The sequence below is a fragment of the Hypanus sabinus genome, chromosome 18, assembly GCF_030144855.1.
Source record: "Hypanus sabinus isolate sHypSab1 chromosome 18, sHypSab1.hap1, whole genome shotgun sequence".
Lineage (NCBI taxonomy): Eukaryota > Metazoa > Chordata > Chondrichthyes > Myliobatiformes > Dasyatidae > Hypanus > Hypanus sabinus.
In genome coordinates this window covers 35026615-35054312 of record NC_082723.1, presented here as the reverse complement: position 1 = coordinate 35054312, position 27698 = coordinate 35026615, and the positions used below count along the sequence as shown (strand labels likewise).

The window sequence follows — 27698 nt, the reverse complement described above, 5'->3', positions numbered from 1 at the left end:
TGGAACTCGTTCATAACCCGGGGACTGCCTGTACTTTTAAATCATCTCTAGATTACTTACAATACCTAATACAATGTAAATGCTATGTAAGCAGTTGTTATACTGTATTGTTTAGGGAAAATGACAGGAAAAAATAGTCTGCACATGCTCAAACAAGTGCTGGAGAGAGAACTTCTGGGTTTTCCTGATCCGCAGTTGGTAGAATCCGTGGATAAGGAGGGTTGACTGTATATCCTGAGTAAAGTTCCAGAAAAACTGCTCTATAATACTAGGTAAGACCTTCAAGGTGACAGTTCATCAACACTGCCTTCTGAAGGACAATTATGAATTAGCAACATCCCAAATAACACAAACCAAACACTGGTTAACCAAGAGAGAAAATACTACAAAATGCATTTTCTAAAACCTTCATTCATCAATTTCAAATGAATTTTTCATCAGTTAAATTTTGAAAAATGAAAGATTATATTCAAAAGATAAAATATTAAGATTACACCTTCGCAAAGATTAATCCAGATTCATGGTAAGAGGGTACAATCACAAGAATAGATGAACAGCAAACAACCAGATTACCTTAAAATATTCTCTGAAGATATTTAACACAAAAAAAACAAAGCTGGGTGGAGCTCATGCTTGAAACTCAAATAAGACTAAATCTAATGCCATCACTGATGTACAGGACAAACAGTTGAAGGAGGTAGTCTGATTAGGACTGGATCATGGATTGTTCTTCTTATTACACAAAAAGACAGGCTCATACTAGTTTAAGTGCATGAGTACCTTTCATTTAAAAAAAATGGAGTTGTTTAATGTGAAAATGTGCACAGCCAGGTAAATGAGTCTACTTGGAGAGAACTAGTTTACTAGTTGGGCCTCTTTCCATCAGACCATCCTGGTATGGTTCTTCATTTCAGTTTTTAGATAGGTTAATGAGATCAGTATGACAGCATAACCAATCAATCAACACCCTATCACCATAGTAACCCTGAGTAAGCAAGACCTTAAGACCAAAGATATAGGAGCCATTTATATATTAAGCCATTTGGCCCATCAAGTCAGCTCTGTCATTTCATCATGGCTGATCCATTATTCCTCTCAGCCCCAATCACTGGCCTTCTCCATGTATTCCTTCATGCCTTGACTAATCAAGAATATATCAACCGCTGTTTTGAATATTCATAAAGACTTGGCCTCCACGGCTGCCTATGGCAATGAAATCCACAAATTCACCACACTCTGGCTAAAGAAATATCAAAGATATTTCCTTTGAGCTAAATTATCTCTCCCCCTGATGCACCATCAATAACTCTTGGAGACTTGAGTCAAGGTAGGCTTTTATTGGTTGGAAGGAAGCACTGTCAGCAGCGAGCGACCACCACACAACATCCTGGAGACTGAGGGAGGAGCAGTGCCTCCAATCGCCTTTATACAGGGGACTGTGGGAGGAGCCACAGGAGCAGTCAGCAGGTGGGGCATGTCCAGACAGGTTTATGTAGTTCACCACAACCCCAGAACTTTCTTCAAATTAAAAGTAACTTGTAATCTCTCATTTGAAGTTCTGATAAACACTTTAACTATAAATGTTAACTCTGAATCTCTTTACTCAGAGGCTGTTTGACTACACCGTGTTTTCAGCATTCTCTATTTAATACAATCTTAAATCTATATACTTTAACCCTCTTTAAATGTCTTTTCCTCCCCCCTTTTGGTGAAGTATGCTGCATCTCCAAAGAGAGCATCATCTTCTCAGCCCAAGATTTCTCTGAACGTACTCAAAATGTTACTCACTTGAAGTGACCAGCACAAGCTCTCCGGATAAACCAATAACTTGATAAGGTTCTTCAACATCGTACCAAGAGCTGCATCAGTAGAGTTTCAGAAACTAATAACAAATCTTAGAATATGGACTCGATCAAATAAAAACACATTTTCAATCTGGTATTACAAGACTCAGTGATCTCTTGTCCAGGGACTATGCTTAAGTAACTACTAAGGCCATAATTGGGGAACCCCAACATTGGATATTATGCACACAAGCAGGATCAAAATGCTGCAATTTCATAAGAGGTCACGTATGGGTAATTAAATGCCAACTAGAATAACTTGGCATCAACTGTCATCAATTATAGAATACCTTCATATCTCTTTTGCTCAAAGTGTTGCACTTCACAAAAAAGTGATAATTGTCTTCACCTTCAAAACAGCAACAATGTGTATGGAAGTATTAACTTCCAAGTAGCAAGAAGTTTCACAGGGCAAAAAAAAATACACCATTACATAAGAACACACCAAAACAAATAACCAAAAGGTTGGTCAATTGGTAGGACAGAGAGCAGCATTAAGTCATTATGAAGGAATTAATCTTGTGGCACACTAATAGAGCCTTTAGCCCAACTTGTCTAAGCTGACCAAATTGCTTACTTGAACATAGTTCCAGAAGACCTGCATTTAACCAAAATCCTTCAAAACCTTTATCCATGAACCTGTCCAAATGTCTTTTAATTGTTGTCACTGTACCCATCTATATTACCTCTAGAATATAGTTCATTCTACAAACCACACTGAAAAAGTTTCCTCTCGGATCCCCTTTAAATCTTTTGCCTCTAGATTCAAAACTCCCCTTAGTGAAAAGGCTCCATTGTACATGTGCTTCATAATTTTATAGACCTCTATAAGATCACCTCTCAGCCTCCTTCTCTCCAGGGCAAATAGTTCTATACCATCTACTCTCTCCATATAATCTTCTTTAATCGAAGAACTCAAGCCTTCTAGTCTAGGCAACATTCTAGGCATTTCCTTCCTTCATCACATTCTGATACCCAAACTGCACATAATACTGTGATCATTCACCTTATCTAGGTCCACTTGAGTACTTATATACCTCTATAAGGTCACCCTCTCAGTCTCTTTCATTTCAGGGAAACAATTTCAGTCTATCCACTCTCTTCTTGTAACTCAGCCTTTAAGTCCAATAACATTCCCATGAATCTTTTCAGCATCCTTTCCAGCTTAATGACACTCTTCCAATAGTTAGGAGACCAGAACTGTACAGAATACTTAAAAATGTCATCTCACCAATACGTAAAATGTCATCTCATCTATTATATAGCTATAACAGAACTTTACCACTCTTAGACCATAAGACCGAAAGATTTAGGAACAGAATTAGGCCATTTGGCCAAATGAGTCTGCTCCGCCATTTCATCATGGCTGATCCAATTTTTCTCTCAGCCCCAATCTGCTATCTCCCTGTTCATACCCTGACCAATCAAGAATCTATCAACCTCTGCCTTAAATATACATAAAGCCTTGGCCTCCACAGCTGCCTGTGGCAAAGAATTCCACAGATTCACCACTCTGGCTAGAGAAATTCCTCACCTCCATTGTAAAAGGACTCCCCTCTACACTGAGGCTGTGCCTTATAGGCTCTCGATGTTGAACCTGGGATGCCTCAGCTTCTTTTACAATCCTTCTTCAGCGTGATTTCGACGGTCATTTGTGAGTGAATAAGCCAATGGTCTGTCCAGCCATCACCAGCAGTGATCATGGCTCTTGCATTCTTTGCATCTCTGCAATCCCTCCTCCAAACAATGACATAATCTATAAGATGCCAAGTCTTTGAACTGGGATGCATCCATGAAATTTTCCCTTCATTTCTCTGGTGGAACAGGGTGCTGGCAATAGTCAGGTCATGTTCAAGACACTTGGAGAGTAAAAGCACTCCAGTGGAGTTGATGTTGCCAACATATTCTTCTTGAAGACCAAGCTTGGTCTCCATGCCATTGGATTCTGGTCCCTTCTATGTCTATTATATGCCCTCACTTCAGCTTTTGCATTGGCTTTGTCTTCCTCTTGTTGGCCATGGTTTTGTCATCTTGCCTTTAGAATACTTCTTCCTCTTTGGGATATATATACAGCTGTATGCTGTGTCCTCCGAATTGCTTCCAGAAATTCCAGCCATTACTGTTTCGCCATCACTCCTGCCAGTGTTCTTTTCCAATCAATTCTGGCCAATTCCCTTCTCATGCCTCTGTAATTCCCTTTATTTCACTGTAATACTGATACATCTGACTTTAGCTTCTCCTTCTCAAATTTCAGAGTGAATTCGATCATATTATGATCTCTTTCCCCTACGGGTTCTTTTATCTTAAGCTCTGTAATCAATTCCAATTCATTGAACAGCATTCAATCAAGAATAGCTGATCCTCTATTGGTCTCAACCATGAGCTGCTGTAAAAAGCCATCTTGGAGGCATGCTTGAAACTCCCCCTCTTATAATCTAGCACCAACATGATTTTCCCAGTCTACCTGCATATTGAAATCCCCCATGTCTATTGTAACATTGCCCTTTCAGTATGGATTTTCTGTCTCCCATTGCAATTCGTAGACCACATCCTTACTACTGTTTGGGGGGGGGGGGGGGGGGTCTGTACACAACTTCCATCACAGTCTTCGTATCATTACAGTCCCTTAGCTCTATACACAATGATTTTCAATCCTATGTTACCTCTTTATAATGATCTGATTTCATTTTTTACCAACGTAGCAATGCCACTCTCTCTGCCTTCTTACCTGTCCTTTTGATACAAAGTGTATCCTTGGACATTAAGTTCCCAGGTATAATCTTGTTTCAGCCATGATTCAGTTGTGCCCACAACATCATACAAGCCAATCTGTAACTATGCTTCAACTTCCTCACTTTCTCATGGTGGTGAGGAAAGTAAACACAATGTTAGCATTCATTTCAAGAGGTCGAGAATACAAGAGCAGGGTTGTAATGCTGAGGTTTTATAAGGCACTGGTGAAGCCTCAGCTTGAGTACTGTGAACAGTTCAGGGTTCTTCATCTAAGAAAAGATGTGCTGACATTGGAGAGGGTTCAGAGGAGATTCGTAAGGATGATTCCTGAAATGAAAGGGTTATCATATGAGGAATGTTTGATGGCTCTGGGTCTGTACTTGCTGAAATTTATAAGGATGAGGAGGAATCTCACTGAAACCTTTTGAATGGTGAAAGGCCTACATACAGTAGATGTGGAAAGGATGTTTCCCATGGTGGGGCAGTCTCAGACAAAAGGGCAGAGCCTCAGGATAGAAGGGCACCCATTTAAAACTGAGATGCAGAGAAAATGCTTTAGCCAGAGAGCGGCGAATTTGTGGAAATTATTACCATAGGCAGCTGTAGAGGCCAGGTTCTTGGATGTATTGATAGATTCTTGATTGGATATGGCATCAAAGGCCAGGAAGTGGGGCTGAGATGGGGTGAGGGGTTGGAGGGCAAGCTGTGATTGAATGGTGGAGCAGACTTGTAATAGGGTCAAATTGTCTAATTCTGTTCCTATGTCTTATGGTGTAAGTCCATCTACCATATTCAGTATACTGTGCATGTTCAAATATAACATTCAGTCCTGTATTCACCCTTTCGATTTTGTCTGCTTTTTATGTTTCAGCTCGTCCTGTAGACTATAATTCTGCCCTATCAACATCCTCTCCTCACTACACATTGCATCTGTTTGTAAACTCATCTTCAACACTATCACTCCAGTTCCAAGCCTCATCACAAATTAATTTAAGCCCACCCGAACAACTCTAGCCAACCTACCTGCAAGGACATTGGACCCCTCTGGTTCAGGGGTCGTACCTTCTCCAGAAGAAATACTAACGATCTATAAATCTGAACCCCCTGCCCCCTGCATGAGTTTCTCAGCCACACATCCACCTGTCAAATCATCCTAATCCTACCCTTACTGTCACGTGGCACAGGCAGCAATCCAGAGATTACTCCCCAGAGGTCCTGTTTCTCGGCTTTCTACCCAGCTCTCTAAAATCTCTCTTCAGGACCTTCTCAGCTCTTCTACCTCTGTCATTGATGACAATATGCACCAAGACTTCTGGCTGCTCACTTTCAGTCTTGAGATTGCCATAGATCCAATCTGAGACATTCCTGAACCTGGCACCAGGGAGGCAACATATCACCCAGGTGTCTCTATGGCAACCACAGAACATAGAAATCTACATCTCATTACAGGCTCTTCAGCCTACAATGTTCTGTCAACCACGTAACCTACTCCAGAAACCATCTAGAATTTCTCTACTGCATAGCCCTTTATTTTTCTAAGCTCCACGTACCTAAGAGTCTCTTAAAAGATCCTATTATGTCCACCACCACCATTGCCAGCAGTGCATTCCATGCACCCACCACCACACACTGTAAGAAACTTGCCCCTGAAATCCCCTCTGCACTTCAAAGCACTTCAAAACTAACCCCCTTGTGTTAGCCATTTCAGCCCTGGGAAAAAGCCTCCAGCTATCCACATGATCAAAGCCTCTCATCATCTTATACACCTCCATCAGATCACTTCTCATCCTCTCTCGCTCCAAGGAGAAAAGGCCAAGTTCACTCAACCTATTCTAATAAGGCACGCTCTCCAAATCAGGCAACATAGTTGTAAATCTCCTTTACATTCTCTCTATACTATCCACATCCTTCCTGTAGTAAGGTGGTCAGAACTGAACACAGTACTCCAAGTGGGGTCTGACCAAGGTCTTACATAGCTGGAACATTACCTCATGGTTTCTCATCTATGTCTCTCTGACTAGGGAAACTCCTATCAACTCTGGGGTCCTCTTCATCTTCCTGCTCTGAGCCACAGCACCAGACTCAGTGCCAGAGACACTGTAGCTTCCCCCCCGCCCCCAGTAGTTTGCTCTCCCCCCCCCACAGTATCTAAAGTTATATACTTATTATTGATCAGAACAGCCACAAGCCCAAGCCTGATGAGCCAAAGCCATTCTAAGCGCTAGCAAACTCTAAAAGAATGGCTGCTCCACTTATACACGTTCTATTTTTATTGGCCCTTTCTAATGAATCCCTCTTGCTGATTGGTTGCTCCTCAAACTGCCACGAAGCCTATGCCTTAAAAATTTTGATCACCTTCCTGATTGAAAGCTTGCTCTTTTTATGCACTCCCTGCCATTGATTGTCCAACTCTTGTACTCAATGCTCTGACCAATGAAAGCAAGCATGCCTAATGTCATCATCACCATCCTATCCAAACTGTACCCCTAAATCTTCTTGTTCTACAACACTCTCCAGGGCCCTGCCATTTACTATGCAAGTCCTGTTCTTGTTTTATCTTCCAAAAATACTTCACTTCACACTTTATATAACATAGAACAGTACAGCATAGTACAGGCCCTTCGGCCTACAATGTTGTGCCAACCCTTAAACCCCGCCTCCCACATAACCCTTCACCTTAAATTCCTCCATATACCTGTCTAGTACTCTCTTAAATTTCCAGAGTTAAATTCAATCAGCCATTCTCTGGCCAACTTCTAAAGTTGGTCTAAATCCCCTTGTAAACTTAGACAACCCTCTTCCCTGTCCACCACATTAGCAGAATGAATTTTAATTATTTCAATAAATCCACCCACTAGTTGAATAGATGGGTTTAGAGCAGAGGTTCTTTACCTTTTTTATGCCATGGAACCCTACCATTAACTAAGGGGTCTGTGGACCACATTTGGGAACCCGTTTAGAGAGATTGGGCCAAATGCATGCAAATGGGGCTAATTTGGGGGTCGGTGCTGTTGGGTTAATGGGTAAGACCAAATGGCCTCTTTCTGTGTTGTATAACTCTATGACTGCCTCCACAATAGGTTTTGTTTTTATGGAATGCCATTTGTATCTCAGCTTTTGATTCCTTCCTGGCATGTTTCGATAAGCAGCCACTCCAATGGAATGTCAGTTTGATAACAATAGTTGCTGCAATACCTACTTTTAGCTATTTCTCTTCCATTTGGCAGCCTAACACAGCCTGACAAACTAGCAAAATCAGTTATCCTATCAATTTAATCAAAATCTTGCAAGCCAACCAATTGGAATGTCTGCGCATTTTCAAAGAACAACAATTCTGATTCTGAACTACATTACAATATTAGAGAATGAAAGGACATGAATCCCTAAGATAACAAGGTGGGGGGAGGGGGAGAAGAAAGTAGAAAAGTATAGATACTTCTTCTATTCCACTCCTTTAACTTACCATGCACCAGGAAAGTATTTCTCAACCTTGTTCTTTGTTAAATCCCAGATTCATGCCCCAACATGCCAGATTCACCTTGCAATCAAACACTTAACACAGATTTCACTACAATATACTACTGAGGTTCTATATTTAACTACAACCACATAGTTACCAAAAACACTCAGAACTATGCTCTCATCTCCAACATCCTTATCATACTCCCATCATGGCTACCACCAGGCTCTCTCGGTGTGCACTGATAAATGTGCAAACTTTAAAAATGCACTGGAAACAGCCTGAGGTAGCTACATAGGTCAGATCTTTTGTAATACCTCTATGTGCTTCCCACAGGGTGTGTCTTTGATATGATTACTAGTTTCTTCTGAAATTATTAATTGTGTAACCTCCAGATGAATGTGAAATGTATTGAACACAGAAAAAGAAATTGTAAGAGCCTTCCATTAAGTTCATTTTCAGAACCCCAAGCAAGACCCTCAATGTATAAGTGTAAGCAGTTTCCCAGAATTCAATTGGTACCTTGAAGGTTCCACAATGCCACTACAAGACAACGCTTCTGTATGTGCAACATTTCACATGTAATGTGCACAAAATAAATACTAAGGACACCATAAAAGAGTGTTATCATCTGTACTGCTACCAGATGTTCGGGATTTAAACCTTAAAGTCAGAATTTTGCCATGCTTAAGATATCAACTTTGGATTTGGAAAAGTACATAGGTGTGAAAATTCAGTTGCTTTCTGCTCATTCCCACGAAATGGTTAATTTCTTCTTGCAGAGCCATGGACCAACCCTTCAGGGCAGCCTCCTGTTTTAGAAGCTCTCTGCAATGCTTCCATTGTGTGACTTACTCATGTGGTATGGGTGTGTTGATACTTTTCAGTCTCTATATCCCGGGACACAGTAAAATAGAGGAAACCAGAGCAAGTCCAAACATCCTGCTACAAATAAGAGTTCGCAATTAGAGTTCCTGAACATTGTTTCTCAGAGCAAGGGAAGTTTGATTATAAAACAAAATATAATTATTTTGCTTATTAATTTAACAATTAAAGGGCTACTTTTATTTCTTATTTCAAATGTAATTCTGCTAATATTGGAGCCTGTGATCAACATTTTAACGGTGTGTTTTTGGGCCAGTTGGGCGATTTGGCAGTTTACTGTCTCTGAGGGACTTTGGTAAGGGTTTGAACAGTTTGCAGTCTGGAGGCCAAGAAGCCTAAAGACAGGGTGTGAACCCACGATTGACTAAATTTCTCACCAGTCTTGCCAATTAAAGCTCAAGGAAAGAATGAAATCAATGAGAACTAGAGCAGAAGACAAGCGGGTATTCAGCACCATCTACCTTGTGTGTGTGACCAGTTTTTCTCTTGCTGCTCCTGGATGAAGATGCCTACATTTGATTGGTCTCTCTCTTTCCCTCTGACTCAATGCTTTCGGAGTCTTGGGTCTTGGGCAGAGCTTAATCGACAAGGTTTGTGGATTGGACTCTGTAGTTCATGTTATGATGTGTTTCTGGTTGCTCCTTTTTTGTTACTATTTTATGTGATTTTCAATGATTTCTGTTTTACATTGCATTTTTTCCCTTTAGCGCTAGTTGATTTTTTTTGGCATGTTGGGGGTTTGATGTTTTTCTTTGAATGGGTACCATGGTTTTCTTTGTTTAGTGGCTGTCTGTGGGAAGACAAATCTTCAAGTTTGCTAATAACAACACTATTGTGGGCTGTAACAAAGGTGGTGATGAATCAGCATACAGGAGGAAAATTAAAGCTATGGCCGAGTGTTAGATCCATGAGCCAGTAATCATTGGAGGATCAAAGGTGAAAAGGGCCAGTAACTTTAAATTCTTGGGTGTCACCACCTTAGAGGACCTGTTCTGGATGCATCATTCAAATTTCTGATCGTGTCCATGATATCCTGAAGTGTGAAGGTGAACAGCCAGAGGTTGTGGTACATATTGGTACCAATGACATAGGTAGAAAAAGGGAGGCGGTCCTGAAAACAGACGACAGGGAGTTAGAAAGGAAGTTGAGAAGCAGGATCTCAAAGGTAGTGTAACACGTTGTAAGGTTTCACTGCTGAAGCTAACGTAATGGCTTCTATGTAATGTTTCACTGGTAAGGAAATTGTTTCTCTGTACAGCAATGTTTGGGTTACGGCTAGAGATAACGGGGCTTTGGAATGCAGGGGTTAGCCAATGAGGAAATGTTTTTTCTTGTGAGTCTGGAAGCCAGGTTTTTTGTGGTCTTTCATCGGGGAGCAATGGATAGAGTCAGACCACCACCAGACAGTGTGGACTAAGGAGCGAAGGTCTGACGGCTGGCTACGCTTGCAGGTTGATGGGAACAAATGAACGAACAGCGAGCTCCAACGATGGACAATAGACTTTTTTCCTTAAAATGGGCCCTTTTACTTTTTATTTTCTTTAATAACACTCTATTCAGATTAAGATTTATAAAGTTCAATCATTTAATTGCATACGGTGTACTGTCTGATATTTTGCGGTGTGGATTTGTAACTGGGCAACACATCACGCAGCATCCACACAAATGAAATTTCTCAGTTTGGCAGGGCCAGAAGTTGTTTCCACCTAGACAAACAGGTGCTGGCTGAGCCTGAGGGTTACAGTAGTAATCTCAGGATCATTGCCTGTGCCACGCAAGTGTGCATAGGAATAGAGTGAGATAGAGGATAAATGCGTGGCTGAGGGACTGGAGCAGGGGGCAGGGATTCCGATTTCTGGATCATTGGGACCTCTTTTGGGGCATGTGTGACCTGTATGAAAAGGACGGGGTTGCACTTGAATCCGAGGGGGAACAATATCCTGGCAGGGAGGCTTGCTAAGGCTATTGGAGGGAGTTTAAACTAGAATCATTGGAGGCTGGGAACCAAACTGAAGAGAAGGAAGAATGGGCAGTTGGCTCACAAATCAAGAAAGCTTGTGGACAGTGTGAGAGGGAGGATAGGCAGGTGATAGAGAACAGATACACTCAGACATGTAGTTGTAGCACAGAGGTTTGATAAAATGGTGGGTTCACACCTCGTTTTAGTTCAGACTAGCACTGACATAACTGGGGTGGAACTGCCCACTTCTATCAGTGGCCCAGGTGAGGCAGGGCCATGGCCTGTCCATACTGTCAGGGAGGAGGAGAAGGTAGCAGAGTGGGCCAAGTCACAAGTCGAACTTCCCATAGCTGGGGGGTGAAGACTTCAAAGACAAGGTTCTATTGTTTCTGAGGAATGAGGGGAAGGAGTGGTTGGATTTGGAATGCCTAATTTGTTCCTGACCCCCAGTGAAGAGTGAGAGATCTAAGTTGGCATCAGCCCTTACCTATCTGGCGATTAAGTGGTCTAATGCACCGGTGGAGGATCCCCGCCGGAAGCTAAAAATATTCTCTGGAATAACACTCACCCCTGTGGGGGAGGAGGAGTATGAGATTTGGGCGGAGCAGATTTCTCAGTTGTTAGATGAGTGGCTGTGCTCTGATGATGTAAAGCGACAGAGATCGGCTGAAAGTTTGAGTGGGCGGGCTGCTGATGTGGTGAGAGCTGTGAAAACACGCCAACCCTCAGCTAATATTGCCGATTATCTGGGTGCATTGGAGAGCATTTTTGGTATGACGGAGCCCACTGGAGCTCAAGGCAGGGTTTCAGAACAAATGTCAAGAGAAGAGAAGCTTTCTGCTTACATTTTTTGGCTACAGAGGTAGCTAAATTGTTTGTGGCTGAGGCAGATACATTAAGAATGGACCAGATAGCTAAGGGCACCCTTTCCCAGAACATGATTGCTTCGGGTCTCCGACCGTCCCGTCCCATAAGATGCACTCCCCCTCCCGTTGAGCTGATTAGAGGGGTATCAGAGGAAGAGAACACATCGGAGGTGCAGGTAGACTCCGTCAGCAGGGTACAGGGTAGTAGCCCCTTGTGGTGAGGTGAGCACAACTAGCCCAACCTGGGGGGGTGGTAAAGGAGATTGCAGCAGAGCTAAGAACTAAGATGTCCCGGGTGTTAACAGTGGGTGGGGACCCCCCCCCATATGATAGGACTGGTAGAGAGGGGGACCCCCTAAGGGGACAGACTATGCAGAGGGCTTCTGTGAGAAGGTGGGGCGGTCAGTACAGTGAAGAGGTACACTTCAGGCTGGAGTGTGAGCAGTGGGAAGCCCCTCGGAGGGTGAGCCCCTGGGTACCTAAGCAGGGAGAGGAGACCCAGAGAGGGAACGGCCTAGTGTCTCCGGGGGAACACATTCCCAGCAATATATCAAGGAACCCCCAAAGCGAAAGACATTATTCCTGAAGACTTAGTGGGACCATGCTCCAGTGTGTCGCTACGGATAGAGGGTACTTATGCTAAAGCCATACTTGACACTGGGTCACAGGTCATGATGTTGTACCATTCGTTTTACAACCGGTATCTGAAGTATTTACTATTGACACCATTCAGGGCACTGGAGATCTGGGGTCTCAGTGCCGGTGATTATCCATGCGACGGTTATTTGTCAGTGAAGCTGGAGTTCTCGGAGGCTGATGTGGAAGTTCTTTGATACATTAGTGCTGATTTGTTCGGACCCTGCTGAGAAGGGCGGCATTTCAATTCTGGTGGGAACCAATATCTCTTTTGTGAGCAGGCTCATGGAGAAGGCTGCTGAGAGCTTTCTGGGAACATTGTCTGTGCACCCAGTGTTTCGAGCTGCTTTTGAGGAAATGTGTGGCTGCATTGGGTTGGATACCAAATTTAGACGAGGGACTGTGTGGTTCACCCAGTCGAAGCCAACGGTGGTATGGCCCGGGGAAGTAGCGAGAATGATGGGGACCCCCAAATTTCCCAGAGTGCTTGGGGGCGAGGCCCTCTTAGTGGACACTCCGGAAGACCATGTGGGAGAGTCGGGAATTCCTGCTGGGGTACTGGTGAGGCCCGAGCTGCAGAAGCACTCTGTTGTACAGGCAAGCAGGATGGCAGGGACTATCAGGAACACTATGAAGAGGGAGGTCTTCTTCAAGCAGGGGACGCCCCTAGTGCATCTGTTTCCGGTGATGGTAATGTCTAGTGGCCCTGTGAGACAAGCCGGGAGAAACTATTGGAAAAAAGATGGAAGTTGACAGCGAGTCATTCAAATTCAGGGTCTCCTCAATACTTGTGGGTTGGAAGAATAGGTTGGTAGAGAAGATGTTGTAACTGGAAGGTGTCTTTTTCACTGATGAGTTTGATGTGGTTGTTCTAAGAGCACTTGGCACACTATCTGGGTGACCAAGGCCACCCTATTTAGAGAAAGGTTGCAGAGACTGGGCTCTGCAGATGTGGAAGTGGTTCAGCAGCATTTGTGTAAGTTGAAGGAAACTTGGGATCATCACCGAGTCCCAAAGCCCCTATGCATCCCCAGTAGTAGTGACCTGAAAGAAGAATGAGAAGGTACAAATGTATGTGGACTATAGGACTCTGAACAGGTACACAGTCCCTGACCAGTATATGGTCCTGAGGATCGAAGAAGCGCTGGCCTGTCTGAGTGGTGCAAAGTGGTTCAGTGTGCTGGATTTGAGGAGTGGATATTACCAGATCCCCATGAGAGAGGCTCACAAAGAGAAGAAGGCATTTATAAGTCCCCTGGGATTCTTCAAGTTCGAAAGGATGCCTCAGGGCATATCGAGAGCCTCTGCAACCTTCCAGCGGGTCATGGAAAAGACAGTGGGGGATATGAACTTGCTTGAGGTGTTGGTGTATCTGGATGAATTTATAGTGTTTGGATCCACCTTGGAGAACATGAGGCGAGACTATTGAAGGTGCTCGGCCATTTGAAAGCTGAAATTCCCTGGACGATTGCCAGTTCTGCAAAATGTCTGTTAGCTACATTGGGCACATCGTTTCCCGGGATAGAGTAGCTACAGATCTGGCTAAGATAGAGGCGGTGACCACTTGGCCAAGACCCCAGACTGTGAGCGTTCTGCGCTCATTCCTCGGGTTCTGCAGTTACCATCGGAGGTTCATGAAGGGCTATGCAAAAGTGAATCACCCATTGAATCCGCTTTTGTGCGGTTACCCTCCCTTGTGGAGGGAGGGGACGGGGAAAAAGAAAGGACAGGAGGGAAGAGAGTAGCTTAACCTGTTGATGCCCTTTGGACCGAGGTGGGAAGTAAAATGTAAAGAGGTCTTTCAGTCGAAGAAGCTGCTGATCCAGGCGCCGGTGCTGGCTTTTGTGAACCCTTGATTGCTGTATGTACTACACACAGATGCCAGCCAAGAGGGCTTTGGGGGGGAGGGGTAGCATCCTGCATCAAGATCAGGGCACCGGGTTGAGACCTGTTGAGTTTGTCAGCCAGAGTCTGTCACCCTCTGAGACAAACTATCCCACGCAAAAATTCGAATTTCTGGCATTGAAATGGGCGGTGGTGGATAAGCTGAGGGACCATCTCTACGGGGCTAAATTTGAGGTGAGGACAGACAACAACCACCTAGCTTATATCCTGACCTCGGCAAAACTGCATGCCACAGGTCATCCATCGGTGGTTGGTGGCGTTGTCTGCCTACGATTTCAGCCTGAATTATCGGCCAGGAAGCCAGAACGTTGATGCTGATGCTTTGTCCCGACGAGGGACTGGACGAGGAGTGGGAGACCATGTGTCAGTTTGCCATCATCCTGAAGGCAGAGGAAAAGGAGGAGCAGGATTGAGCAGTGGATCAATTGGGAGCTTCTGAGAATGCCATCCCCCAAGTTTACTGTAACCTGAGTGCTCTGAAGACAAATTAGCTGCCAGAATTGAGATCTGGGGAAGTGGCAGCTGCTCAGCAAAATGATCCAGGCATTGGTACCATTTGGTCAGCAGTCGAAAAGGGAGACATGGCTCAGGTAGAGAAGACGAAACTGAGTCAGTGCCTCCACTACTGAGAGAATGGCCTCGGCTGGAGTTGCGGAACTAGATCTTATACTGGGTTGCATTATCCTTGGACCGACCTTGGCATTGCCACCTGGCTCTGCTGAAGAAGTTTCAGAGGATTGTGTTGAAGACACTTCAGGATGATTTTGGACACTTGAGGGTGGAAAAGACCTATGGATTGCTCAGAGAACAGTTTTACTGGCTCCAGATGAAGTCAAGAGGTTGAAGAATACTGCAAGTCATGCATTCGATGCATATGGTGGAAGACACTGCCCACACAGGCAGCTCCCTTGTCCCACTTCCAGAGTGCAGGGCCCCTGGACCTGGTGTGCATGGATTTCCTGTCAATAGAGCCAGCAACATGGCGAATGTCTTAAATTATCACGGACCACTACATCAGATATGCGCAGGCTGAACCTAAGGGTTACATATAAATTTGCTAAGTATGCCCACAGAAAAGAATCTCAGGGTTGTATGTGGTGACATGTATGTACTCTGATAATAAATTTTAATTTGAACTTTGAAATCTCAGTGTTGTATACTGCATCATATTTTAACAATAAATGTACTTTGAATCTTGAATCTTTGAAAATTTGTAGATTCCCTAAATGATGCTAATAGTGGTCAAAACTATACAAATAATTATTGATGCAAAGTAAACAAATAAAAAAGAGAGAACTTTGCAGCACAGGTTCAGGCCCTGCGACCCACCATGGTGTGCCAAACTATTTAGTAATTAAATGCCTAGCTAAACTAATTCCTTCCACCTGCATAATACCCATATATCTCCATTCCCTGCACATTCACGAGGCCAAGAGCCTCTTAAACACCTCTACTGTATATGATTCAACTACCACGCCGGCAGCGCATTCCAGGCATTCACCACTTAACATATTAAAAAAATTGTCTCCTTTGAGCTTAACCCCTCTTACCTTAAATGTATATTACATCTTTCAAACCTGAGACAAATACTATTTTATCTATGCCACTCATAATAAAGTTTTATCAAGCCTCCCTTCAGCCTTAGCCACTCCAGAGAAAACAGCCCAAGTCTGTCCAACCTCTCCTTATAGCACATGCCCTTAATGCAGGAAACATTCTAAAAAAAATTGTCTGCATCCTCTCCAAAGCCTTGACATCTTTCCTATAATGGGACAACCAGAAATGAATGCCAATTTTGGATCCAGTTTGGCAACACGCATTGGATCTTATGTGCCTTAGCATTTTGCACCAGCCTATCCTGTAGAATTTTTGTCAATACCCTTGTTAAAGTACAGGTAAACCATATCTACTGCCCTACGCTCAATTTTCATAATTACCTCCTCAAAAGCCTCAGATTTGAGAGACAGGATTCCATTGCCACAAAAGCCCTTTGATTCATCTCAATTAATCACTGTTAATAAAGGCAACACACACAAAATGCTGGTAGAATGCAACAGGCCAGGCAGCATCTATAGGAAGAAGCTCTGTCGACGTTTCAGGCCGAGACCCTTCATCAGGTCTAACTGAAAGAAGAGATAGTAAGAGATTTGAAAGTGGGAGGGGGTGAGGAAGATCCGACATGATAGAAGACAGGAGGTGGAGGGATGAAGCCAAGAGCTGGAAAGTTGATTGGCAAAAGGGATACAGAGCTGGAGAAAGGAGAGGATATTGGGACAGGAGGCCTGGGGAGAAAGAAAGGGGGAGGGGACCACCAGAGGAAGATGGAGAGCAGGCAAGGAGTTATTCTGAGAGGGACAGAGAGAAAAAAAGGGGAAAAATAATAAATGAATAAAAGATGGGGTAAGAAGGGGAGGAGGGGCATTAATGGAAATTAGAGCAATTAATGTTCATGCCATCAGGTTAGAGGCTACCCAGACGGAATATAAGTTGTTGTTCCTCCAACTTGAGTGTGGCTTCATCTTGACTGTAGAGGAAGCCATGGACTGACATATCAGAATGGGAATGGGACATGGAATTAAAATGTGTAGCCAATGGGAGATCTGCTTTCTGGGGTGGAAAGAGCATAGGTGTACAGTAAAACAGTCTATATATTGCTGAGACCCGACGCAGACTGGGAAGCCGGTTACCTGAATTTCCAGCATTTGCAGATTTCCTCGTGACTAAGTTAATAAAGTTATGAAAGGCATAGCTAGGTAGATAGTCAAAATATTTTACCAAGGGTAGAAACGTCAAGTAGCAGAGGACATACATTTAAGTTGAGGGGGGATAGCTTAGGGAGTGTACAGGGCAAGTTTTTTAAAGAATAGTCGGTACCAGAACAGACTGCCACGGCTAGTGCTGGAATAGATTGTTATTGTCGCTGTGTTTTATTTTGCAGATGGGGGCGCTGGGGATTGTTATTATCGCTGTTTTTTTCTGCTGGGAGGGGGATTTGAAACTTCTGTCACTGTTTTCTGCGGGGGAGGGGGAGGTGAGGATTTTGGGGTCTGCAAGGAGTGTTTCTTTTTGTGGCAGGATGGGGGGTAGGGAAGGTGATTTCTTTCAGCAACTCCATGGTCTTTTTGTATTTCATAGCTATCTGAAGTAGATAAATATCAGAGTTGTATTGTACGTGCATACTATGACAATAAAATGAACCTTTGGCAACAAATGCATTAGTGGCTTTTCAGAGGTAGACACAGAACGAGCAGAAAATGTGGATATGCATCATGTACAGGCAGAAGAGATTAAGTTTAATTCAGCAGTTATCTGTCATGGGCATTGTGGGCCAAAGGACCTGTTCCTGTGCTGCACTGTTCTATGTTCTATGTTCTAGAATTCCAGTATGTTATTTTTCTGTTCAACTGACCTGGTCTCCTCTTTTAGAGCAAAGAGAATTACAGCACAGAACAGGTCCTTCAGCCCATTATGTTGTGCCAACATTTTAACCTCACACTTCCCCTCCTACGTAACTCTCCATTTTTCTATCATACATGTGCCTAAGATTTCTTAAATGTCCCTAGCAAAATTTAATGAAGGTTTTCTCTTCACTATGAGCCACACAATATTTTTATCTAATAAATAGTGCCCCATGTAATTAAGGCTAAACATAAAATACAGAATAAGGGCTCAAGACCTGTGGAAGCCCTTTGTGAAAAGGAGTTGCACTTTAAAAAAAAAACTTAATTACCCATCCTTAACTGACCTTGAAAATGCCTTAAACCGCTGTAGTGCATGGGGTGTGAATGTTACAAAGCTGTTAAAGAGGGAGCGTCAGGAATTTGACCAAGCAACAGTGAAGGAATAATGACATGGTGTGTGGCTTGGAGGACAACTTCCAAGCAACCTGTTGTGACTGGGTGATTTTGGATCTAATTTACATACTTTCCTGGACCATGGGCTTTTATCTTTGTAAACAGAATGTCAGTTAAGACCTTTCAGCCTTGCTAAAACTCCAGTTACATCAAACTTCCCACATTAACACTGCAGCTTATTTCCACAGTCACACACTACCTTTCATAAAAATGTGAGGTATTTCAAAATGAAGGCTCATACTGTACTACAGAACTCAGCTAGTAATTTATTTTTAAAAAACAATGAAACATGGCCAGAAACCTGGGCCACTAACCTATTTGCAATCATTGGTTAATTTTTGTGTGATTTGGCATCATTGGCAATAGGTCCAGCATTCATTGCCCATGAGAAGTTAGTGCTGAGTCTCCTTCCTGGGCGAACTGCTGCAGTCGTTATGATCAAGATTTTGTGGATTACCTTTTGGAGGTGAGTGCCAAGAATTACATTCAGCAACAATAAATAGCAAGCCAATTCAGGGTGTTGTGTATGTAATACTTGTTTTGGCTAGTGGCTTAATATAGGGGATGATACCCTTCCCCCGGCCCAACCAAACTTAAACCAAACAAAGTCCTGACGAAGGATCTCGGCCCAAAGTGTCGACAGTGCTTCTCCTTATAGATGCTGCCTGGCCTGTTGTGTTCCACCAGCATTTTGTGTGTGTTGTTAAGAAATCTCATTTGGGCGGATGCTGCTCGATGTGTCCTGTTACAAATCAGTACCACAAAATAACAAACAGTACACAATATGCGATTAAACGATTGGAGCTTTATAATTCTTAATTTGACTATATAGTTAGTGAAGAAAACAAAAAAGAGAAAGGACCCATTCTCATTAAACAATCTAATGCGCAATGTTGGAGCTCACTGATAAGGCTGTTTGTCCACCATCGACCTCCTCCGATCGTCGCTGACCTTCTGACCCTCGCTCCAAGACCACTCCGTCCTGTGGTCTACCAACTCTCTCCATTCGTGTCTTTGCTCATCTCTCCCCAGCAAAAGACTGTGAATTCCCGGCTCCCAGACACACAAGAAAGAACATCCTGCTCATTGGCTAGCATGCCCCATTATCTCGTCATAACCCAAACGTTGCTGCTACAGAGAAACCAGTACTTTAGCAGTGGAACATTGCAGAGAAGCCATTACATTAGCAGTGAAACCTTACAGTGTGTTACATGTAATTTGGAACATTTGGTGAAAACAGCATTGGTGGTATCTTTCCAGTGCCTTACGCTGCCTGCTCAAGAAGCCATAGAACCTGAGCCTCTGTACCTCCCTCTGCAACTGGATCCTCCACTTCCTAACTGGAAGACCACAATCTGCAGATTGGTAATAATATCTCCTCCTTGCTGATGATCAACACTGGCACACCTCAAGGGTGTGTGCTAAGCCCACTGCTCTACTGCCTCTATACCCATGACTGTGTGGCTAGGCGTAGCTCAAATGCTATCTATAAATTTGCTGATGATACAACCATTGTTGGCAGAATCTCAGATAGAGACAAGAGGGCGTACAGGAGCGAAATATACCAGCTAGTTGATGTTGTCGCAGCAACAACCTTGCGCTCCAAAGTCAGCAAGACCAAAGATTGTGGACTTCAGAAAGGTTAGGATGAGGGAACACGTACCAATCCTCAGAGGGATCAGAAGTGGAGAGAGTGAGCAATATCAAGTTCCTGAGTGTCAAGATCTCTGGGGATCTAACCTGGTCCCAACATATCGATACAGCTATAAAGAAGGCAAGAGTGACTATATTTCATTAGGAGTTTGAGGAGATTTGGTTTGTCACCTAAAACACACAAAAACTTCTACAAACGTACTGTGGAGAGCGTTCTGACAATCTGCATCACTGTCTGGTATTTGGAGGTGGGGTCTACTGCACAGGATCGAAAAAACTACAAACAGTTCTAAGCTAGTCAGCTCCAGTTTGGGTACTAGCCTCCGTAGTATCCAAGATAGCTTCAAGGAGTGGTGCCTCAGAAAGGCAACATCCATTGTTAAGAGCCCCCCCCCCCCCCCATCACCCATCACAAGTTGCCTTCTTCTCATTGTTACTGATAGGAAGGAGGTACAGAAATCTAAAAGCACACACACTGATTCAGGAACAGTTTCTTCCCCTTTGCCATCCAAATCCTAATCGGACACTGTACCCATGAACCACACCTTGCTTTTATTTTCATTATTTCTGTTTTTGCACTATTTTTAATTTAACTAATTAATGATGGCATCCGTCAGTCTTGAAGGAATCAAGCCTAGGCGGAAGTTTGGAGATGGTGGGATGCTCAGCCTTTAAGATCCCCCCCCCCCCCACCCCTGACCTCACCAGTGTAGTCCAAAGGAAAGTGAGGCAGTACATTTGCCACCAGCTCCGCTGCAGGAGCTGCTAGAAGGATGTTCAATGACGTTCAACTGCCTTAGGGGTCCACTCTGAATTTTGACTGTGTTTACCCCCCTCTCCCCCACAAGGCAGTGTGGCTATTTACCCATAGATGGGTATCTGGTTCACGAGCACCTGGGTGTGTCCATGTGCCGGTGGGCCCGCATGCTAAATACACAGGAGCCAGACCGCCTTCCCATTCAGCCAGAGTCTGAAAGGTGTTCAGTTTCCATCTGTCGCCAGTGAGGAGGCACTACATGAAGCTTGCTGTTGGAAAAGCTATGTACTGGCAGGGAGAGATTTACAGATTCAGCTCTCCTTTTCGCAAGACTGCTAGCTAGTGATGAAAGCTGAAAGTGAGAGCAACAAGCACTGTGCACTACACTACCACAGTAGATGTGTGACAACTATTTAACGCTATATGGGGGGGGGGGGGTGGGTGGGTGTGTGTGTGTGTGTGTGTGTGTGTGTGTGTATATACAGTGGCATGCAAAAGTTTGGGCACCCCTTGTCAAAATTTCTGTTACTGTGAAAAGTTAAGCGAGTAAAAGATGACCTGATTTCCAGAAGGCATAAAGTTAAAGGTTATACATTTTCTTAATATTTTAAGCTAGATCACTTTTTTATTTCCATCTTTTACAGATTCAAAATAACAAAAAAGAAAAAGGTCCCGAAGCAAAAGTTTGGGCACCCTGCATGGTCAGTACTTATTAACACCCCCTTTGGCAAGTATCACAGCTTGTCAATGCTTTCTGTAGCCAGCTAAGAGTCTTTTAGTTCTTGTTTGGGGGATTTTCACCCATTTTTCCTTGAAAAATGCTTCTAGTTCTGTGAGATTCTTGGGCCATTTTGCATGCACTGCTCTTTTGAGGTCTATCCACAGATCTTCGATTATGTTTAGGTCGGGGGATTGTGAGGGCCATGGCAAAACCTTCAGCTTGCGCTGCTTCATTGTCGATTTTGAGCTGTGTTTAGGATCATTATTCTGTTGTAGAAGCCATCCTCTTTTCACCTTTAGCTTTTTGTTTTACAGATGGTGTGATGTTTGTGTAACCCCCTGGGTCGCCTCAGGCTCGCTCAGCTCGTTCTCGTCTAGGGGGAGCAGCCTTTGGCCCCGCCAAACTGGGTAATCAGCTGGTGTGGATGCTGTGTGATGTCCCCGCCTCACCCAAAAACAGACAGTACACCATAAGCGATTAAATGAGTACTATTTATAAAGGTTACTATAACTAAGTGATTAATAACGATATAGAATATATGAAGAGAAAAAATAAAGAAAAGGTGCCAAACTTATCAAAGTCCAAACCACTTCGTGCACAACCGTTGGAGCTCAATTACTGAAGTCTTCTGGCCACCATTCGATCCCCTCCGAACTCCTCGACTCGCAGCTCAGGACCCTCCAAGTGGTCAACCAAGCACATCTAGCTTCATCCCCCTCCTCGGAGTAACTCCTGGCCTCGGACCCCCGCTTGGGGTCCGTTCCTCGCCCAGCTTACAGCATTGTGTCCTCTCTCTCGACCCCCCTCGCGCCGATCTGCCCAAAAGGCCGTCAACAAAAGCTTACAGACTCAGAAGAAAGAACATTAATCCCCATTTGGTTTACAAAGGAATACAATTCTCCCAGCATTCTCTCGCAACAAAGAAACATTCCTGCGTTTAACAAAACAAAGAAGCCCTTTCCCAACAGTAACAAAGAAAAAAGAAGAAACCCCCTTTACACTTTACACTTGCTTCCAGAATTTTCTGGTATTTAATTGAATTCATTCTTCCCTCTACCAGTGAAATGTTCCTCGTGCCACTGGCTGCAACACAAGCCCAAAGCATGATTGATCCACCTCTGTGCTTAACAGTTGGAGAGGTGTTCTTTTCATGAAATTCTGCACCATTTTTTCTCCAAACATACCTTTGCTCATTGCGGTCAAAAAGTTCTATTTTAACTTCATCAGTCCACAGGACTTGTTTCCAAAATGCATCAGGCTTGTTTAGGTGTTCCTTTGCAAACTTTGACACTGAATTTTGTGGTGAGGACGCAGGAAAGGTTTTCTTCTGATGACTCTTCCATGAAGGTCATATTTGTGCAGGTGTCGCTGCACAGTAGAACAGTGCACCACCACTCCAGAGTCTGCTAAATCTTCCTGAAGGTCTTTTGCAGTCAAACGGGGGTTTTGATTTGCCTTTCAAGCAATCCTACAAGCAGTCCCCTCAGAAAGTTTTCTTGATCTTCCAGACCTCAACTTGACCTCTACCATTCCTGTTAACTGTCATTTCTTAATTCCATTACAAACTGAGGAAACAGCTACCTGAAAACGCTTTGCTATCTTCTTATAGCCTTCTCCTGCTTTGTGGGCATCATCTTTTTTAATTTCCAGAGTGCTAGGCAGCTGCTAGAGGAGCCCATGGCAGCTGATTGTTGCAACAAGGTTTGAGGAGTTAGGGTATTTATAAAGCTTTGAAATTTGCATCACCTGACCTTTCTACTGATGACTGTGAACAAGCCATAGCCCTAACAAGCTAATTAAGGTCTGAGACCTTGGTAGAAGTTATCTGAGAGCTCAAATCTCTTGGGGTGCCCGAACTTTTGCATGGTGCTCCTTTCCTTTTTTCACTCTAAAATTGTACAAAACAAATATAATACACTAATCTTGCTTAATATGTTGAAAAAAATGTTTCATCTTTAACTTTATGACTTTTGGAGATCTGTTCATCTTCTGCTCACTTAACTATTCACATTAACAGAAACTTTGACAAGGGGTGCCCAAACTTTTGCGTGTATGAGTGTGTACACACAGACATACAAATATATACATTCTGTAATTGATTTACTTTTTAAATTCCATATTATCATGTATTGCACTGTACTGCTGCTGCTAAGTTAACAAATTTCATGAAATGTGCCGGTGATATTAAACTTGATTCTGATATAGGTTGCACAGATTTTAGAACAGAGGAAGGCAGACATCACCACCGTCTAGCAGACCTATAGATTTTGAACTATGTCTCAGAACAGCTTGCCCCATATTATCTTTTGTATTTCTTGTGTGTTGTCCAGCTTTTGCTTCAGTTGCTAATAGACCAGTGCACAAATATCAGTGAAATTCCTATACAGTATTTGACCCCATGATGATAAGTAGTCAGTATGAAAATGGGGACACCTCTTTTTCCCTATTGGCAGGTGGGGGAGGGATAGGGGGTGCTATGTCAAATTACCAGGTGAACAAGTAGTCTTTGGGGTACTCCACATCCGTGTCTTTACTGATGCTTTGCTGCACACTTGAGTGCTTGGTGGTGGTGGTGGGGGGGGGGGGCGCTGATGCTTTTTTGCTGGTGGGGGGGCATTCCTTTGCAGCTGCCTATGCACGGGAGGAGGGAGTTGGAGTGCTTTGGGGTTCCAACATTTAACTGTCATTCATTCTTTGGGGCACTCCTCTGTTTTCATAGATGTTTGCGAAGTAAAAGAATTTCAGGATATATATCGTATACATTTCTTGGACATTAAGTATACCTATTGAAACCTATTGAAGAGTTGCAGATTAGGCCCATGGTACTGCCTCAAGAACACTTGAAGAAATCTCATACACTGGATGACTGGCCTAAAAAAAAGTACTATTTTCCTTTATGAAGGATATAGCTCCAGTTATTTTCTCCTAGATGCCATTGACCTCATTTTGCCAGGAATCTTTGAGGTTATACTTGTTTAAATTCTGCTTCGTCAAAGGCAGTTGCACATACTGCCCCTATAATTCTGTTCTGGACTAATGTGATGAAGTCAAGAGACAGTGGTCCTGGTAAGGGTTAATGGGGATGTGCTGAGTACAGTGTCAATGAGTACCATCAGTAAAGATCTCATCACTTTCCTAATGAACAAGAGCAGACTGCTTGAGGCAATATTTAGCCAGACTGGATTTGACTGACATTGCATGAACAGTTTCAGAATCAGGTTTATTATCAATGATATGTCACGAAATTTGTTGTTTTGCAGCAGCATTACAGTGCAAAATTACTATAAGCTACAAAGTAAATTGTGCAAAACAATGAGGGCGTGCCTAGCCAACATTCTGTACATTCAATATAGTCACTGTACTCAAAGAACTGGCCAGAAATGCAGCTCATTCTGAAACACTAATCTTCCAAGGACTACTACAGGATATTCCCTCATTCCACCTTTCCAATGTTCCCATGTTCCCAGCCCTTACTATATTTAGCACATCAAATTGGTTGAGGGTAATATTTCATCACAAGTTTGGCATGATACTTGTGATATTAACATTTTCTCAATTTCAGAGAAAATAGCTCACCAAAAATTACTTCAACTAGAGCATAAAAAAAGGAGCATGAATAGACCACAAGTCTTCACAAGCCTGTCATTGCTGATTTATGCTGACCTCAACTCCACTTGTGTCACCCTTTCAGCTGGTGTAAGTAACTGGTTAAGCATGATTTACTGCTCAAGTGATGGTACTCTTGGGTGCGTAATCAACAGAAGAAATGAAGAATATATAAAATTGAAATGGAACAGCTTAAATTGGAGACAAACTTCTCAAATGGCCTAATTTGATCTTGATGTGTAAGGTGCTATCAAAATTATGTAAAGTGAAATCTGTAACATACTAAAAAACAGGAAAGAAGTAAAAGTTTATATTATTTGTGATTCACTCCACTTTGCAGTTGTCATTACCCAGCTATATGAAGGATGACATTAAACTGGAAAGGATACAGAAGAGATTGACAAGGACAGAGTCACGGAAAAATACAGCACAGAAACAAGCCCTTTGGTTCATCTAGTCCAGGGGTCGGCAACGTTTACCACTGAAAGAGCCAATATGGACCCATTTCCCACAGAAAAGAAAACACTGGGAGCCACAAAATGAAATAACACTGCATACAACGGTTTTTTTTTGCCTTTATGCTATGTATAAACAAACTATAATGTGTTGCATTTATGAAATTGATAAACTCCTGCAGAGAAAACGAAATTACATTTCTGCATGCAACAAAAACATTTTGAACTCCGAAAAAAAGACGTTGGGTTGAAGGTTACTCCATAGTTAGCCTACCTTGGATCGAAGAATTAAAAGAAAGCGCGCACTGGCGGGTGTCAGGCATTGGCAGTTGTGATGTATATTAATAGCGATAAAAAAAACACGTTGTAGCGGTGTGCTAAAATAAAGACTGCAGTCAAAGGTAACTTTATTCGAACTAAACAGCCTTGCTTTAAAGCCTCCCTCAACCCGTCCCCGTGGGCGCGGATGCTCCAAAAGACACGTACTCACAAACCCCCATAGGCTATCTCCCTTAGCCGGAACGGTGGCTAATTGTGAGCCGGTTCAGATGTGCCAGGAAATGGTGTCTCCACAAAGTTTTTAGATTGTACAAGATCACCATAATCTTCAAATTTCGAATTACATTTCAAAAGCTAACAAATCACGGGGAGCCGCATCACAGAGATGGAAGAGCCGCAGGTTGCCGACCTCTGATCTAGTCTGTACCAAACTACTTAAACTGCTCACTCCCATTGACTTGCACTGGAACCATAGCTTTCCATACCCCTACCAACCATGTAGTTTCCCAACTTCTCTTAAATGTTGAAATCAAGCTCACATTCACCACCTGCACTGGCAGCTCATTCCACACTCACAACCTGCTGAGTGAAGAAGTTTCCCTTCATGTTCCCCTTAAACCTTTCACTTTTCATCCTTAACCCATGACCTCCAGTTGTAGTCCCACCCAACCTCAGTGGGAAAAAACCTTCTTGCATCTAGCCCATCTATACCCCTCAATTTTCTATACCTCTATCAAATCTGCTCTCACTATTCTATTTTCCAAGGAATAAAGTCCTAACCTTTTCAATTTTTCCTTATAACTCAAGTCCTCCAGTCCCAGCAACATTGTTGCAAATTTTCTCTGTACTCATTCAACCTTATTTACATCTTTCCTGTAAGCAAGTGACCAAAACCTCACAGAATACTCCAAATTAGGCCTCACCAACCTCTTATAAAATTTCAACATAACATCCCATCTCCTATACTCATTACTTTGATTTATGAAACCAACATGCCAAAAGCTTTATGATCCTGTCTGCCTGTGATGCCACTTTCAATGAATTATTGGACTTGTATTCCCAGATCCTTTTGTTCTACAGCACCCTTCAGGATCCTGCCATACACTGTGTAAGACTTACCCTGGTTGGCCCTACCTCAGTGCAATGCTTTACAGCTGTGTGCATTAAATTCTATCTTTCAGCCTATTTTTCTGCTGGTCCAGATCCCGCATCTAGCTCTAATAGTCTTCTTCCTTGTCCACACCTCCAGCTTTGGTGTCATCTGCAAATGTGCTGATCCAGTTAACCACATTATCATAAATCGTTGATATAGATGATAAACAACAACTGACCCAGCACCAATTCCTGCAGCACTCCATTAGTCACAAGCCAGGCCTCCAGTCAGAGAGACAACCATCTACCATCACTCTCTGGCTTCTCCCATAAAGCCCAGGTCTATTCCTATTTGCTACCTCATCTTGAATGCCAAGCATCTAAATCTTCTCGACATGTGGGTCCTCATCAAAAACCTTGCTGACGTCCATGTAAATAACATCCACAGCCTTGCCTTCCTCAACTTTCCTGGTAACTTCCTTGAAAAACTCAACAAGATACGTTAGACATTGTCCACCGCACAGAACCCCACGTTGACTAATCAATTCATGTCATCTAAATACTTACAAATCCGGTCCCTTAGAATACCCAATAACTTTCCCACTACTGATGTCAGGTTCACCCCTATAATTTTCTGGTTTATTTTTAAGAGTTTTTCTTAAACAGCTGAACAACAATCCTCCGGTACCTCACTTGTCAGTAGGAACCAATATAAATATCTCTGCGAGGGCCCCTGAAATTTCTGCACTTGACTCCTGCAGGATCACTTTGTCAGGCCCTGAGGACTTATCCACCCTAATTTGCTACAAGTCTAGGGTTGATGCTTTTGCTGCTACTTTTGCATGAGAGGAGAGAGGGGGTTCTTTGGGGTTCTAATATTTTCCTGTTATTCATTCATTAGCATTTTTCTTCTGTTTTATGGATGTCTGCAAAGAGTTAAAATTTCAGATTGTATACTGTATACATTCTCTGATACTAAATGGAAACATTAG

General features: G+C 43.1%; 1 protein-coding gene and 1 long non-coding RNA gene across 2 annotated transcripts in view; one reads left to right on the top strand and one right to left on the bottom strand.

Moving 5' to 3' along the window:
* LOC132407471 (protein Niban 2-like) overlaps positions 1–27698 on the bottom strand; it is a 248893-nt gene that overhangs the window by 189252 nt on the left and 31943 nt on the right. The window lies entirely within an intron of this gene.
* Positions 18358–25945, top strand: LOC132407472 (uncharacterized). The gene is made up of 4 exons (XR_009516486.1): positions 18358–18609; positions 21198–21254; positions 21589–21774; positions 25221–25945. It is a non-coding gene; the product is annotated as an uncharacterized LOC132407472 (long non-coding RNA).